General features: G+C 44.9%; 1 protein-coding gene across 2 annotated transcripts in view; it reads left to right on the forward strand.

Moving 5' to 3' along the window:
- The window catches only part of ZFYVE9 (zinc finger FYVE-type containing 9), a 79,446-nt gene that overhangs the window by 13,353 nt on the left and 48,132 nt on the right, over window positions 1-17,961 (forward strand). Inside the window, exon 2 of one of the 2 annotated variants that reach the window (XM_068140597.1) lies at window positions 10,756-10,861. The exons of the other annotated variant lie outside the window; for it this stretch is intronic. The gene's annotated coding sequence lies outside the window, so the exon portion shown is untranslated. The remainder of the gene's footprint in view (window positions 1-10,755; window positions 10,862-17,961) is intronic. 2 annotated transcript variants of the gene reach the window in all.

Consider the following 17,961-nt stretch of genomic DNA (forward strand, 5'->3'; position numbering starts at 1 on the left):
AGGTGCTCCTGCTCTGGCAGGGGGGTTGGACTGGATGAGCTTTCAAGGTCCCTTCCAGCCCCTGACATTCTATGATTCTGTGAGGTTTCAAATACATAGATACTTGAGAGAAAAGCTTGTAGCTGTGCTTGTCCTGAATGATGAATGCCTGGTGTGTGTACGTGCCAGAGGTGATATTTCAGTCTGAAAGGTGAGTGTTTAAATAAATTTGTGAAGGAGCCATGATGACAGTAAATACTGACTGGGATAGGCAGAAGGCAGGTGGATAGTTGCAATGATGTCTTATCATTTGGCTGTTACTTCAGCCACATTTTTTCCTGATTTGTCTTGAGGCTTTCATTGATGTTCGCAAAGTGGATTTGCTATTGGTTTTCTTCCCACCATTCCCAGAAGTGAGGAATAATACTGCATGGTTAATAAGGTTGTTTACACAGGTTTGTACCAGTGGGTCTGAGAACAGTGATGTTGAAATATGTGGCTTCTCTCTTTTTCTTTTTTTTTCCCTTTTGGTCAGAGAAGGAAGAAAGCATGAGTAGGAAGAAGGGGGGACAGTCTCAAGCTGTGCCAGGGGAAGTTTAGGCTCGAGGTGAGGAGAAAGTTCTTCACCAAGAGAGTCATTGGTCATTGGAATGTGCTGCCCAGGGAGGTGGTGGAGTCACCATCCCTGGAGGCGTTCAAGAGGGGATTGGACGTGGCACTTGGTGCCATGGTCTAGTCATGGGTCTGTGGTGACAGGTTGGACTCGATGAGCCTCGAGGTCTCTTCCAACCTTGGCTATACTGTGATACTGTGAAGAAAAAAAAATGGATGCAGGAGGAGGTAAAAGAGGAAGGAATATGTTTGAGAGGGCAAAAGAAGACTAACAGATGAAGAAAACAGAGCATGAGAGCATACTGCAATCTAAGAATCACAGAAACATTCAGGTTGGAAAAGACCCTCAGGATCACCAAGTCCAACCCAGAACCCTACTCTACAAAATTCACCCCTAAACCATATCCCCAAGCATCACATCCAAATGACCTTTAAACACATCCAGGGGAAGATGAGAAGAAGAAGGAGAGGTAGAGAATAGATGTAGGGATTCATGGCTCATCAGAACCAACCACCTTCTCAGTGGACAAAGGAGGTGACAGACAGTTCTCACTTTGGGGCTATCTGAGAAACCTTGCCTCTGAGCTTAGTAGGATTTGGTGTTCATAGAGCTCCATAAGATTTCTGAAAACTGTATTTTGACTCATTGATAAGGGAATGCTTTCCAAATGGTTTTATTTTTTGTTTAACGTGTTTAGTCTGTATGTGTGTTAAGTCTCTATTACATACAATTATGGGCACTTAGTTTTCTATCTAAAAAGTTTTTGGAGTCTTGCATAAATGTTAAGTAAATGCCCTGATCGTTAGATTGCACCACTGGAGCTTTGGGACCAGAAAAAAGCTTTCCAGTTACTGAGAATTTCTGTTGGTTAGCACTTAGTCCCCTCAGCACTGCTGCAGGGAGCTCAGCATCCATCAGGATCATACTTCCAAGCAGCAGTTGCTGCTGCCACGGATGTATTGAGTTGTGCTGAGTTAGTAGTTACAGGTGACCTGAGACGCAATGCACTGTGAGCATCATCAGCGTGGTTAGATCATGGTCACAAATGAGGGAGTGAACTTTGCTACATTGGGCCAGACAACAGTGTTCTCTAATGTATTGGTGTTGCATGTGTGTCTGTATAAAACTTGAATTTTGGCTTGATGAGAATAGAAAGATCAACACAAAATGGGAATTAGAAATTACTTCCTTTGAGATAACTTCAGGTTGAAGAGAGTGTGAGATACAAGCTCCTAGATCTCTGACTTTATTTTCAGGGATGCAAGATAATCCAGCTGTAGATAATTTAGGATTTGAGAAATGGCATGAAATGTCTTAGAACTGCATATGTGTAAGGTTTTAGAGTGCTCATTATGTCTCCTGGCTGTCAGATGAGTGGTGCTGGCAAGAGGGTGTACCCCAGGGTGCCGATAAAGGGAGCTGTAGTAGCTGCCTGACTGTAGATGCTCAGAGTTTTGTCCTTTCTCTGAAGAGCAGCTGAGTGCATAAATTTCATCTCTTCTAGCAGCTTCTCTCCCCAGTGGCTACAACTCAGAATTGATGGGCTTGCAAATGGTACCAAGGTGGTTTCCCTCTTTGCCTATTGTGCTTTTCATTGGCCCCATTCTGGTTGTATGGCAATTCTGGCCTTTAGTATGAGGTGCAGATTTTGCTCATGTCACTTGCAAGTATCAGGCCTCTGTGGGTTTCATAGTCAATAGAATCATCAGGGTTCCAAGGGACCTCAAGGATCACCTAGTTCCAACCCCCCTGCCATGGGCAAACACCTCACACTAGGTCAGGTTGCTCACAGCCACATCCAGCCTGGCCTTAAAAACCTCCAGGGATGAGGCTTCTACCACCTCCCTGGGCAACCTGTTCCAGTGTCTCACCACCCTCATGGGGAAGAACTTCTTCCTAACATCCAATCTGAATCTACCCATTTCTAGTTTTGTTCTATTCCCCCTGTCCTATCACTCCCTGACACCCTAAAAAGTCCCTCCCCAGCTTTCTTGTAGCCCCTTTCAGACACTGGAAGGCCACAGTAAGGTCTCTCTCCTTGGAGCCTTCTCCAGACCAAAAAGCCCCAACTCTCTCAGTCTGTCTCCATAGGAGAGGAGCTCCAGCCCTCTGATCATCCTCGTGACCCTTCTCTGGACACTTTCCAGCACATCCATATCGTCCTTGTAATAGGGGCACCAGGGTTGGACACAGTACTCCAGGTGGGGTCTCACCAGAGTGGACAGTTCCTTGGCAGTTGTAAGAGTTAATTAGTGATTCTAGGGGACTCTAGTCAGTTTTTCCCTTACTGCCCATATCTAAGGAACATCTGGAGTGATGAGCAGTATGTTTGGGATTTGTTCTCCTTTCTACCCTACATCAGAAAGAAGAAAAGCTCACAAATTATTAGAATACAGCATTAACCCACTCTGAGATACATAGTGTATGACTCTATGTAATTTTATTCTTCATGTCTGTTAAACATTAACTTCTGATGGTCAAACCTTTGTATCTCTGATACAGAAAGATAAAAGGTCGTGTCATAAACCTAGGTGTTCTGTATCCAGATGTAGAGTAAGAGCTTCAGTTCAGGATGTTAAAGGTACTGATTTTTTTTTAGTGTTACTCTGATGATGCATAAATTAAAAAAGCTTGCTTTCATATTAAGTTTATGTTTAATGCACTGTGCATTTATATTTCTGTGCTTTACAATGATTCAAACTTGGAAGTTATATGAAATAAAGTGTTGTCACAGGATGTTAAGGGTTGGAAGGGACCATGGGAGATCTTTGGGTCCAACCCCCGTGCCAGAGCAGGACCATAGAATCTAGCACAGGTCACATAGGAACACATCCAGACAGGGTTTGAAAGTCTCCAGAGAAGGAGCCTGCACAACCCCACTGGGGAGCCTGTTCCAGTGCTCTGTGACCCTTATAGAGAAGTTCTTCCTCATGTTGAAGTGGAACCTCCTGTGCTGTAGCTTCCATCCATTGCCCCTTGTCCTATCCCAGGGCACAAGTGAGCAGAGGCTGTCCCTTCCTTCCTGACACCCAGCCCTTGGATATTTATAAGCATCTATTAAATCCTCTCTCAGTCTTCTCTTCTCCAGACTAAAAAGCCCCAGGTCTCTCAGCCTTTCCTCAAGTTATAATATTATAAAACATTAAACTTTGAAGTGAGATCTGTGAGTGCAGGAGTAATCTCAGGACAGGATTTTCTCTTCTTTTTGTCCCCAGCTGTACTCCTCTGGAAACACTTGCAGGGAAGGCAGCACTGCGGTGTAAACCTATCTGTTTGTTCTTCCAGGGAGCTGGGGATGGACACTTCCAGGCAGTTACATAAGCAGGACGCGTGGTTCCTGTCTTCAGGTGCTGAGGGCCCTGCCTCTGCAGCCTGCTGAGGAAGCACTGGCTTTTTGTCAAGATTCTTACTTGTGTCAGGGGAAAAGAAATACATTTCTTTCGCTTTGAAATAGTAAAAAGAGTAGGAAACAGAATTGAGTTGCTCCTGTAAACTGTGCTAAAGCAGCTGCCCTTTTCTGTTGGGCTGCTTTATCTTATTCTCTGGAGGACAAAGGTTGAGAACCCTCCTATACTTTTCCTTGCCTCCTTGGTACTTTAGACTGTGATACTTTCTGTCATGCTTCTTTGAAGCTCTTTTGACTGCCTTGCTACTGCTCTGGCATGTGTGAATGTCTCCTTATGGAAACTTGGCTGGAGACAGAAGTGAAATAATAGCTTTAAAATGACACAGGGAAAAGTCAAGGGAAGAGATGCAAATACTAGTGAAGTAATTATACTATATTCTGTTTGGGTGTTGTCCATCTCTGTCTTTTCACTTGACTGGAAAAAAAAGACAAAGCAGTGCAACATTGGGAATATTTACCTTTTGTCAGCATTCACAGCTGGTGAGCTGCTACAGTGTTGTATTACAGGGAGGTGGTGGAGTCCCCGTCCCTGGAGATCTTCAAGAAAAGCCTGGATGAGGCACTTAGTGCCATGGTCTAGTTGATTAGATAGGGCTGCGTGATAGGTTGGACTGGATGATCTTGGAGGTCTCTTCCAACCTGGCTGATTCTGTGATTCTACACAGAAGCAGCCTCTCTACTTTTTTTGATTGGTTGACTTGGAGTAGTAGGAACATCAGTGAATTATGGGAGATAAATCCAAAGGATACCTGGTCCTCTCGAGCTTTGGGTGCAGGAAGAGGGTTAGCAGCAACTGTGTCTTGTTTCTATTTGTTACATTTCATCTCTTGCTGATGTGCTCAGTGTTGTTTATTAAACACTTTTCTGGTTCTACTGGGATTTTCTAATCCTGAACTGGTTCTTAGGCAAAGCATTTTTGAAAAGTTGTATTCTTATTTGCTGAGGCTGCTTTTAATAAATAGTTGAAATACCAGTGAAATTTATTAATAGAACAATCCATGTCAAAATGTTTAATTGGGGCCTAATCCCAAGTGCTTGCCATTGCAGGCATCTTCATGTGTGTGACACAGATACTGCTACTGCAGTGTCACAACCACTTTAAAATGCCTGCTCTTCCCTTCCTGTGGCACACACGAGGGAGAAGGAGCCCTGTGCTTTGCACGGAGTGAAGAGCGGTCTAAAAGTCAGTGCAGTGTTCAGGAGAGGCAGGAGCAATGGAGAGTGAAGCTTTCATTCAGTTGGTGTGCAGGATATAGCCTATCCATGCAGATTGTGGCTGCTGCAGTGTGCTGTATCCTGAGAGGGGCAGGAGCAATGGAGAGTGAAGCTTTCATTCAGTTGGTGTGCAGGACATACCCTGTCCATGCAGATTGTGGGTGCTGCAGTGTGCTGTATCCTGAGAGGGGTCTGGAGGGGCAGGAGCAATGGAGAGTGAAGCTTTCATTCAGCTGGTGTGCAGGACATACCCTATCCATGCAGATTGTGGGTGCTGCAGTGTGCTGTATCCTGAGAGGGGTCTGGAGGGCTGCTTTTGTGGCAGGAGCCTTTCTGCATGGCATTATGCTTACATTAATTGTCACGAGATGATACAAACACTTGTTCATGTGAAAACTGACTGAAAGCTGTGCGAGAGACCAAGAAGGCAGCAGTATGGTGTGGGAAAATTGTTGGTCACATTGTCAATTACCATTAGTCCAAGCATTTCCTCACCCCAGTAAAGAGACCCCCACCTTTTCCACTTTGGGAAGATTTAGCTACAATTGATCAGCTAAAATAATTCATCGTGTATGACTGTACACTGCGCTGGATAGGCCCCACCTTGATTACTGTGTCCAGTTCTGGGCTCCTCAGTTTAGGAAGGACGTTGACTTGCTGGAATGTGTCCAGAGAAGGGCAACAAAGTTGGTGAGGGGTTTGGAACACAAGCTCTATGAGGAGAGGCTGAGGGAGCTGGGGTTGCTTAGCCTGGAGAGGAGGAGACTCAGGGGAGACCTTATTGCTGTCTACAACTCTCTGAAGGGAGGTTGTAGACAGGCAGAGGTTGGTCTCTTCTCCCAGGCAACCAGCACCAGAACAAGAGGACACAGTCTCAAGCTGTGCCAGGGGAGGTTCAGACTGGATGTTAGGAATAAATTCTACACAGAGAGAGTGATTGCCCATTGGAATGGGCTGCCTAGGGAGGTGGTGGAGTCACCGTCATTGGAGGTGTTCAGGAGGAGACTTGATAAGGTGCTTGGTGCCATGGGTTAGTTGATTAGGTGGTGTTGGATGATAGGTTGGACACGATGATCTTGAAGTTCTCTCCCAACCTGTTCTATTCTATTCTATTCTATTCTATTCTATTCTATTCTATTCTATTCTATTCTATTCTATTCTATTCTATTCTATTCTATTCTATTCTATTCTATTCTATTCTATTCTATTCTATTCTATTCTATTCTACTGTGTGTCCTGAAACTTTCTACCTGTTCAAGGCCACTTTTCCTCTCTTAATGTAGCCCACTGCTTATAGTATTTCTTGTTGTAGTTCTTAATGTTGTGAATCTGGGACCCGACCGTGTCCCATTGCTAGCCTCTCTGAATCTCCCCTCTGATAGTTCCAGAGTGCAGACAAGCCAGGAAGTTCAGATTCTAGCACTGAAGTCTGGGCTTACATTTAAGGTAGTGCCTGGTTCAACTAATCTAGCAGTAATAAAGTGCCTTAAAATGGCTGCAGATGTATTCCTGCCTACTCAAAGACATCTTCTCACTGGTAGCACATTACAGAGGATCTGTAGTGTAGTTAAGTGTTGAACCCTTGCCAGTAGATGGAAGCATTTTTTAGCATCTCCTCAAGCAAGCTTTGAGCTTTTTCCTAATTTTTTTAACATACTATCAAAATTGCTTCTTTTTCAGTCTTTCCATTTCTTATTCCAGTTAGGTCTAGTTCTGATTACTTCCATTTGATGCTGTAAACATTTTTTACATTCCTCTTTTTTTTTTCTGGAGGAAGATTTTATTTAATTTTTTTTTTTTAGAGCTCTTTTCTTCTATTCTTCCTCCTCTCTTTATTCTGGGCACGTCTCTGCCTGTCAAATTTCTCTTCAATTTCTGGTTTTGCAATAATTGGCAGTTGCCCTCTCAGAGCTCCTGAGGGAAATCAGACACATAGAGTATAACTGAAGCAGCACCTGAGTGATAAAATTGTAGGGCAGGAGGCAGAAGAGCTCAGCCAGCCATCAGCAGGAGAGATAAGAACCTGGAGTGCTTCAAGTGAGCACACTGGAACAGCAGAGCCGCTGGGCCTCCCTCAGTTACCGTGCTCTTAGGTCTCAGTAGGCACATAGGGTTTAGGTGGAAGTGGATGCAATTTGTTCAGGTGCCGTGGAACCCTTCCTTAGCACGTGTATGAGTTGTGCAAAACCAAAGAACCACAAGGCTATCCATGGCTCTTCTTTGGATTTCCTCTTTTTGGCCTTGATGTTTGTTTTAATACAGTTTGAACGTGACTACAGAATTAACCAGGTTGGAAAAGACCTTTGAGATCATCAAGTCCAACCTATCACCCAACACCATCTAATCAACTAAACCATGGCACCAAGTGCCTCACCTAGTCTCTTTTTAAACGCTCCCAGTGATGGTGACTCCCCCACCTCCTTAGACAGCCCATTCCAATGGCCAGTCTCTCTTTCTGTGAAGAATTTCTTCCTAAGATCCAGCCTAAACCTCCCCTGGTGCAGCTTGATTCTGTCTCCTCTTGTTCTGTCACTAGTTACCTGGGAGAAGAGACCAGCCCCCACCTGGCTACAACCTCCTTTCAGGTAGCTGTAGAGAGCAATAAGCTCGCCCCTGAGCTTCCTCTTCTCCAGGCTAAACACCCCCAGCTCCCTCAGCCTCTCCTCATAGGGCTTGTGCTCCAGGTCCCTCACCAGCTTTGTTGCCCTTCTCTGAAGTTCTCTTACATTCACTTCTTCTTGGAAAAATAACTCAGCTCTGTTGCTTTTCTCAGGAAACCCAGACCTCATAACTTCCTTTTTGATAATTGCTCTTTGTTTCAGTATGGTACATCCATATCTGTAAGTGTGCTTTGATTTTTGTGTTGGTCTTTGTGAGGGGAAATGGCTGCCAAGAGTAAATGTTGAACTGTAAACAGAAAGCCCCAGGACCTGCAAGTGATACCTCTGCAGAGCTCTTGCTGGAGATGGGCAGTGATTGATTGTCTCTGTGCTCTTCTGAGCTGAGTGGCTACCAACAAAAAGTTACTGCCTGGGAAGAATGGAGCCCTGAGAGGTGATGAGGATAAATCCAATGCATAATATAGCTGTACTGTTGCCCTGAATATCCCCTGTTGGCCCAGAGCACTGGTAATAGTGCAGCACATCTCAGCTGGAGATGTACCTTTGTGCCAGGGGAAGTTTAGGCTGGATGTTAGGAAGAAGTCCTTCACAGAAAGGGAGACTGATCATTGGAATGTGCTGTCCAGGGAGGTGGTGGAGTCACCATCCCTGGAAGTGTTTAAAAAGAGACTGGATGTGGCACTTAGTGCCATGGCTTAGCTGATTAGATGGTTCTGGGTGATAGATTGGACTTGATGATCTCTAAGGTCTTTTCCAACCTGGTTAATTCTGTGAATTCTGTAAGTTCTGTGCGAGGTCTGGGCTGTTTCTGGCAGGTGAAGACTGTCTGAGTGAGTGGGTCTTGGGAGCTGTGTTTGATGTTCATGATGCAGTTGACAGGCTTTGTCATAAATCAGACAGAATTGTCACCAATTGATCTACCTTTGCCAAGGGCTCACTGAAACTTCATCGCTTTCCTTCACCTGCAGGCCAGGAAGTGGTGGTGGTATAGATAACCTTGCCCTGCTGCCACATGTCCTGCACATCCCTTTGAAAAAGCTCTTAAGACTAAAACCTTTCTGTGGAATTAAATTTCCCTCACCTGCATTTTTGCATGCACATGAAGCATGTCTGAAGAACTCTGTAGTATAACAGTTTTTACTGTTTCAAAATACCCCAAATTCCTCTGAACTTGTAGAGGTGGAAAAAGACATACATCAGAAATTCTGCTTGTGTACAGGAGCAGCTCTGTTGGCATACAAAGCTGTAGGATGTTGTTCTGAGTTTGGAAATAGTACCACCAAGAGTCCTACTGTTCAGTTCATTAGTTTCCTGGAATTATTACTGTAGCTTATTTCTGAAAAGAATAATAAACAACCCTGGTAGAGTGGTGGTGTAGCACTGAGTATGCTTTCAGGCATGGAGAACTGGTGGTTTGTTGTCTGGTTTTTCTTAGCTCTATTCATTTTGCTCAAATTTTAAGATTCTTTTCTAAAATATGCTGCTGCTTCCTTCAAAATACCAGTGAGTATCTCACCTACCTAACAGGTCAAATACCCGAAAACATGAATTTAACTTACCTCACTCCTTGACCTTGCTGCACTGTTTGTCATAAACTAGTCTCTCTTCTCATGGTCGTGGTGGATTTTTGGAGCTATGTTGAATGCTGGGATGCAGCCCATGGAAACTGGAATGGAATGGAATGGAATAGAATAGAATAGACCAGGTTGCAACCAAGCGCCCCATCAAGTCTTCTCCTAAGCACCTCCAGTGATGGTGACTCCACCACCTTCCCCAGGCAGCCCATTCCAATGGACAATCACCCTCTCTGTGTAGAAGTTCTTCCTAACATCCAGTCTGAACCTCCCTTGGCGCAGCTTGAGACTGTGTCCTCTTGTTCTGGTGCTGGTTGCCTGGGAGAAGAGACCACCCCCTGCCTGTCTATAACCTCCTTTCAGGTAGTTGTAGACAGCAATAAGGTCTCCCCTGAGTCTCCTCTTCTCCAGGCTAAGCAACCCCAGCTCCCTCAGCCTCTCCTCATAGAGCTTGTGTTCCAAACCCCTCCCCAACTTTGTTGCCCTTCTCTGGACACATTCCAGCAAGCCAACATCCTTCCTAAACTGAGGGGCCTAGAACTGGACACTGGACTCAAGGTGTGGCCTAACCAGTGCAGTGTACAGGGGCAGAATGACCTCCCTGCTCCTGCTGGCCCCACTGTTCCTGATGCAGGCCAGGATGCCATTGGCCGTCTTGGCTGCCTGGGTGCACTGCAGGCTCATGTTCAGCCTACCATCGACCAGTACCCCCACCTGACCTACAGAAGTGCTGTAGTTAGAGGAAGACAATTTCTTCCTATATTTTTTATGTTTCCTTTGGGTCCTGCCAGCTGTTGAAGGTTGATGCCGTTGTGGTTTTTGAGGAACTGAAGGGAGCCTAAGACTGTAGGGGAAATAATTAAAGGACAAACCCAGTTATTCAGCTGTAACAAAATCAGTGGGAAGCTGCTGAATGAAGTTTGCAGAATGCAGAAGGCTGTGAATTTGTGTTGAGTATCAAAGCTGCTAGCTCTTCCTTTTTGGAGGGCTTGTTGTAGTGTAATATAATTAACTTCAGAGGCTAGTTTTATAAATTGTTACAGTCAAAGTCATCAGGAATACAAGGACAGCTGGAGTTGCTGCCTTGCTCTGTGGGTTTACAGTTAAATGGAGAATAGTGGTAGGTAGATAGCAATGTGGGGTTTTATCATCAGCTTCTTCTCACCAGAGTGTTGGAGTAGCGCACAGATCCCCAAATTTAAAGCTGCAAATGCAGTCCAAATGGTTTTGAAGGCTTGCAGCCTTTGCCAAATGTGCCTGTGCTAGCTGCAGTCATGTGCTGAAAAAAACCCATGATTTGTGGCAGGATTATCAATCATAAAATACATGTTTATATTTTCTTTCTAGGATCAAGTAGAACACTCTGATTCAGCAGAACTGGCTGGTTGTGCTTCAGTCATCATGAGTAGGCACAGGGTCATTCGTTTCTTAACATATGTGTAAGAGAAAAAAGGTAAGAGGCAAGTTCTGCTTTAGAATGTAATGATTCAGGGGTATGCACTTGCAATGCATGGGCTGTTATGTGTGCTTATGGATATGCAGCTGTATTCATACACCTAGGGATGCAGATGTGGGGGAGCTGGTGGAGTATTTTGAGCATTTTGGTGGTTTGATCTTTATAGAGAGCAAATGCCTTGTTTCAGAGCAAAGATGTCTTATTTTGTTTGAGGGAGGGGGGAAGTGCAGACTCTCCTCCTCAGTCTGTGCTGTAGGCAGATCTCGTCAGTTGACAGCACTGAACAAGCTGGTCATTGCAGCAGAGGTGCTTAACTTCTTCCTCCCAGGGGCAAATAGTACAAACACCTCTAAAAGGAGCTGGAACTGTCTGTGGACTTTACCATCGTATCTTGAGGCTGAAGGAAATCCTCAGGAGCACCAGAGCTAATAAATTAATTTGTCCATTTGATAGGTCATTCCACCCTGTGGGAGAATGACATTTTCTGGATGCCTGATTTTTTTTTTAATCAGGATGAATGAGCAATGTTTGGTTTTCAGTTTGATCATGTCCCTTGTGACTTTCATCTTAGGAGTCTTTCAAATCTATTTGTGGTGATACTACTTGAGTGAGTGAGACTTCACTGATGTGTGTCTCTTCACAGTTTCATACTGAAAGAGCAGGCTGCTTGGGACAACATGACAAAAAGTCCTGAGATCTTAATGCTGGATTTTAGGCCTTTTGTATTGTTGTATGTTTCCTTTTGGTGCACTTTTTTATTAGAGTGTTTGAATTGCAGCACTTTATGTATTAGTATAGCCTTTTAGTGGTCACCCGCTGTAGGGGGATTTGAAAGACTTCAAGCTGTCAGCTCAAGTGATGAACAACTCATGAGGATGGTTTGGGATGTGCAGTGCAGAAGATCATGGGTGTCCTGGTTTTGCTAGGACAGAATCCTAGGCCAGCCATGGGCTGCAGGCTGTTAGCAGTTTCTGGTCAGCCAAGGCAGCTGACCCGAGCTGGCTGCAGGTGTGTATCCCAGGCTGTACGCTTCATGCTCACTGGAAAGTGAGAGCTTTGCTGAGGATGAGGAGCCTCCTGCCTGGGGTTTCCTGCTTGGGCTCCTGACTCTGCCCCTCTGCTCTTGAGGACTGAACTGCTGTTACCTGTGACCACAGTACCTTTGCTGGGCTGAGTATAGCTTTGGATGCTTTGTGTTGGCATTGGTGTTAGTTTGGCTGCTTCATTAAATCTGTTTCATTTCAACCCAGGGGTCTTCTCTCCCTTTCCCCGTTCCCCTTCTCAGCTGGGGAGGGGTTGTGGGGTGATAGAGTAGCTTCTATAGTTTAACCCCAGACAGGGGCTAGGCAGTGTGTTAGGTAATTCCTTGTTTTAGAGACCAAACCAAATCTTGAGTCTTGCTGCTTTGTGCACTCTGTTTCCAAGAAGAAGCTGGCATGTGGGCTATCTGAGCTGTCTTGACAGGCAGTCTCCAAGGTTAAGCCTGTTCAGAATATAATCTAATTCTGAGGAAGGCTTTTCCACCCTTCTTTTGTCTCCTACTGTCAAGTTTGTCTTATGTTTGAATGCTATGATGACTAGGATAGTAATTCTGGATGCACATGACACACATTCTGGTACATGGACCTTTATATTTAGACATCAGGGGAGATGAGAGCCTGTAAGCTTGATGAAATGTAAGTTCTTAAGATTTAGACATGAAGATCATAAGTCTGGGCTGTTGCATGAAGAAATTGATAACTAAATCACAGTTTCTGGATGACACATGATCACATATGAGAACAATCTGACTGACAGGCTGCATGTTTTCAGTTGCTTTTGGCCATGAAAGACAGGAGGGGACTCTGCAATGGCTGACAGGGGATCTTGGGTTCTGGGCTTACTGTACCAGTGAGAGCCATTGTGTGTTCTTTTCATTTCCTTTTTTAAATCAGACAAATCATTTGCTATTTAATGTGGGCTTAATTGGTCTTTTCTGCCAAATCTTTGCAGGGAGAATTGCATTTTCTAGAAAGTATCCTGTGCTTTTTGCTGGATTGGTGATTTATCTCTCCTTTTCATTGCACTGGCACAATGTCCTCTACTTCACGTTGTTTATCCCAATATAATAATGTGGAGAGTATCTCCTTTTTGGCAGCATGCAGCTGAGCTCACCACTGAAACATATTCCTCATTTGCTCATGGCTATAGTGCCACTTTTTCAGGGTTTAAGTTGAGTGTTTGCTCATCAGCTCGACCTGAAATAGTCAAACAACACTAAGAAAAAAAATCACCAATATTGAGGATCCTTTAAAATTGTCTTTCCAACATTTGTACCAAGAGGAAGTTTGGGACTAGAATAATTCTAAAGCTATTTGAAGCTTTTATAGTGGTACCTGTGAGTTCCAATCTAAGCTTCCAGAATCCTATAAAGGAATCACAGAAACATTGAGGTTGGAAAAGACCCTCAGGATCACCAAGTCCAACCCAGAACCCTACTCTACAAGGTTCACCCCTAAACCATAGTCCAAGCACCACATCCAACCCACCTTTAAACACATCCAGGCTTGGTGACTCCACCACCTCCCTGGGCAGCACATTCCAATGCCTGACCACTCTTGCTGGGAAAAAATTCTTCCTAACGTTCAGTCTAAACCTCCCCAGTCACAGCTTGAGGCTGTTCCCTCTTGTTCTATCACTGATTACCTGTGACCAACCAGACCAGCACCAACCTCTCCACATTGTCCTTTCAGGTAGTTGTAGAGAACTATGAAGTCTCCCCTCAGCCTTCTCTTCTTCAAGCTAACCATCCCCAGCTCCTTCAGTTGCTCTTCAGATTTATTCTCCAGGATGTTGCTCTTTGTGTTGAATGTGTCACAAAAATACTCAAAATCAACTTCCAAACCACGAGGAAAGCAGCTACCTGATTATTGCAGCATGCTGTGTCAGAGCATTTTGTGTTCTCTGTTTTGATCTTGAGTTGCTGCCTGTGCAAAACTGAAGAAGTAGCTCAAACTGGCAGAAAATAGGAGTTGCTGACAGCGTACTGGTCAAGAAGTGTTGCGGGTATCTGTTAGGAATGTGAGTCCTTGTCCTCCTTCTCCATCAGGGAGAGAGCAGCAAGGACTTCTGTGGGTTTGGCAGTGTGTTTTGCCCTTGGACAGAAGCTTCTGGAAGAGCTTGGGCAAGTTGTTGTGTGCTTTTATAGAATGCTAATAATAATTTGAGATGTTAGACCTGAAGAGTTGCGGCCGACCTGCAAGAGGCAGATGCAGAGGTAGTGAGATCTCCTTTGGAGTGGCTGTCAGCTTAGCAACAGTGAGTTAAAAGATGCTCTGTATGTCCTGGTGCATCAGTGAGTGACCCAACAGCAATGACATAAAAGGTCTTCTCTGCCTTCTGCTTGGGTTTGAGCATCCCTTGGTCTGCCTGTTTGTGCACCAGTAGTGGAGCTGCAGAATTCCTGTGGGTACATACAGTTGCATACACATTATTCTCTCTATTCAGAGTTTTAAGGAGTATGGAAAAAAAGCCTTCTTTCATATTGGACCAAATTTTAACTCACATTTATTACAGGATCACAGGATGTTAGGGGTTGGAGGGGACCTCCGAGATCATAGAATCATAGAATTGTCAGGGTTGGAAGGGGCCTCAAGGATCATCTAATTCCAAGCCCCCTGCCATGGGCAGGGACACCTCACACTACAGCAGGTTGCTCACAGCCACATCTAGCCTGGCATTCAAAACCTCCAGGGATGAGGCTTCCACCACCTCCCTGGGCACCCTGTTCCAGTGTCTCACCACCCTCATGGGGAAGAACTTCCTAACATCCAATCTGAATCTACCCATTTCTAGTTTTGTTCCATTCCCCCTAGTCCTTTCACTACCTGACACCCTAAAATGTCCCTCCCCAGCTTTCTTGTAGGCCCCCTTCAGATACTGGAAGGCCACAATAAGTTTTCTTCTCTTCTTCCAGACTGGACAGCCTCAACTGGATTTTACAGGCAGATGTTGGCCTCTTCTCCCAGGCAGCCAGCACCAGAACAAGAGGACACAGTCTCAGGCTGCGCCAGGGGAGGTTTAAGCTGGATGTTAGAAAGCCCATTGGAATGTGCTGCCTGTGGAGGTGGTGGAGTCACCATCATTGGAGGTGTTCAGGAGGAGACTTGATGGGGTGCTTGGTGCCATGGGTTAGTAGTTTAGGTGGGTTGGATTGGTTGATGGGTTGGACACGATGATCTTGGAGGTCTCTTCCAACCTGGTTTATTCTATTCTATTTCATAACTCTCTCAGGCTATTGTCATAGGAGAGGAGCTCCAGCCCTCTGACCATCCTCGTGGCCCTTCTCTGGACACATTGCAGTACCAGATCTTTCCTGTAATAGGAACTCCAGAACAGGACACAGTATTCCAAGTGGGGTCTCACCAGAGTGGAGTAGAGGGAGAGAACCACCTCCTTTGACCTGCTGGCCACACTTCTCTTGATGCAGCCCAGGATGTGATTGGCTTTCTGGGCTGCAAGTGCACAATGCTGGCTCATGTTGAGCTTCTCATCCACCAGCACCTCCAAGTCCTTCTCTTCAGGGCTGCTCTCAAGCCAGTCCCTGCCTAGCCTGTATCAGTGCTTGAGATTGCCCTGACCCAGATGCAGGACCTTGCATCTGGTCTTGTTGAACCTCATGAAGTTGTCATGGGCCCAGCTCTGCAGCCTGTCAAGGTCCCTCTGGATGGATCCCTTCCCTCCAGCGTGTCTGCTGCACCACACAGCTTGGTGTCATCAGCAAACCTGCTGAGGGTGCCTCAATGCCACTGTCCAGGTCACCAACAAAGATTGGTCCCAGTACTGATCCCTGGGACCGGTCCCAGGGATCATCAAGTCCAACAACCCTGCCAGAGCAGGACCATATAATCTAATGCAGGTTGCACAGGAACACCCAGATGGGTCTTCAAAGTCTCCAGAGAGACTAGATAACACTAGATAATGGAGATGTTAATAAAAGAATATTTGCCTAGAGATGCTCCGAAATGCTAACTACCTTGGAACTCTAAGGGAGCAGGTCTGCTTTGTGTGCCCTTGTTACTTTTAAACATGTGGTCTCCTGAATCTGAATATTAATATTTTTCTAATGTCATAAAATGGTAGTTAATGTCAGATTTCAAAGCCCAAGTCTGACTGAAGTCAATATAAATGCTTCTATTTATTATGAGCTTCTCACACTGCTGTCTTTGGGTGGGCATGTTTCAGCAGTGATATAATCAGCACAGTATTCCTTCCCCATCAGCTTGCTTGTCAGTAATCATTATCCTCTCTAAAATAAGCAAACCAAAAAAAAAAAATCAATGCTTGTAGCCTATTTCTTTGGGGCTGGCCATACTGCAGAGCCTGTGTTTATGTCCTAGGGAGTGCCTTGAATGGATGCCCTCTTTTGCTGTGATAGTGCATGGAAATCTGAGCGTGGTGCCTTCTGTGACACTTTCCAGTCTTGCAGGGCTCCTCTGAAAAATGCTCTTTGCATCGTTAACCTTACTAGTAGGACTTTGCCTAGGGGTAGTTATTCACAGCGGCATCAATAGTTTGTTTGATTGGAATGTGGTCATTATAATGTAAATTAAATGCATGATAGATGGATGTGGAATTTTGTACAAAGGAGGCTTACTGTGCTGAGTTAGCTTTGGTTGATATTTAGAACTCTGAATGGAAAAAGAAAAAATGGAGTATGAAGCAACCAGACTGGTGAGGGGGCTGGAGGGAAAGGCTGAGGAGGAGAGGCTGAGGGAGCTGGAGGTGTTCAGCCTGGAGAAGAGGAAACTCAGGGGAGACCTTATCACTCTCTACAACTACATAAAAGGAAGTTGTAGTCAGGTGAGGGTCAGGCTTTTCTCCCAGACAACTTAGAACAGGACAAGAGGGCATGGCCTGAAGCTGTGCCAGGGGAGGTTTAGGTTGGATGTTAGGAAGCACTTTGTGACAGAAAGGCTGATTAGGCACTGGGATGGACTGCCCAGGGAGGTGGTAGAGTCGCCATCCCTGGAGGTCTTTAAGAAAAGGTTGGATGTGGCACTTGGTGGCCTGGTTTAGCTGCTGTGGTGGTGTTAGGTCCTAGGCTGGACTTGATGATCTCTGAGATCTTTTCCGGCCTCAATGATTCTGTGATTAATTTGGACAGATTCTAATGAACTTTTCAATATTTGATATTTACTAAGCTGGTAAAGATACTTCCTAGTAGGGAGTTGAAGTGAGGTGGAGAGAAAGGGACAAAAGAACCTCCAGACTCTTGCAGTTTGGATGTAGTTTGAATTACTTTAGTTTTTGGAATTTGTGAGGAGAAGCATCTGCTTGTAAAATCATTTGGTTTAACTGCAGTATGCATGCTAAGTGCAGTGGCTTCAGTTGACATTGGATAAAAGGTTTTTAATAGAGTGACTTGGTGGGCATGTTGGGTATCTCAGGAAGGCTCTACAGTAGGTGCCTAAGGGATCGAAGAGTATGCTGACACAGAGGTCAGAAACTGGCTTTTAGTAGAGAATGTCAAATGTTTAGCTTATTTAGCTCTCTGAAATGCATCCTTTGCTCAAGGTGGGCAGCTCTTCCATTGCCTGTGTTACCATCCCTGCATCTCTGTACAGAGGCAGCTTCATGGCCGGTCATGGGTTTCCTTGCAGAAGGAGTTATTCTAAAGCTGCATGCTGAATGGAGGACAAACCTGGGGGTCAGTAAGGTGACACATGGGCTTCCTGCAGTTTCTGAGTTGCTGTTACAGTAATTTTCTTTCACATTTGTGTTTTTATGTATCTTTAAAACACAATTAAATTAGTTCTATTAAATAGCAATATGTTTGTGTTGTAACGTGGTCACACTTTAAAAAAACCATCTATCAAGTTCAAGGTTGGTCTCAAAAACTTGGAACTCTCAATTTTGTGATACTTCCTTGCATGACCTTTTTGTGCCAATGACCTAGTTGTAGTGATTGCCCACACTGACTGTGTCTAAGGTAGCAGTGATTGCCCACACTGACTGTGTCTAAGGTAGCAGTGATTGCCCACACTGACTGTGTCTAAGGTAGCAGTGATTGCCCACACTGACTGTGTCTAAGGTGGCAGTGATTGAAATAAAACTGG

This window comes from Melanerpes formicivorus, unplaced genomic scaffold (genome assembly GCF_026170545.1).
Source record: "Melanerpes formicivorus ecotype bairdi unplaced genomic scaffold, bMelFor1.0.p_v2 SCAF_7, whole genome shotgun sequence".
Taxonomy (NCBI): domain Eukaryota; kingdom Metazoa; phylum Chordata; class Aves; order Piciformes; family Picidae; genus Melanerpes; species Melanerpes formicivorus.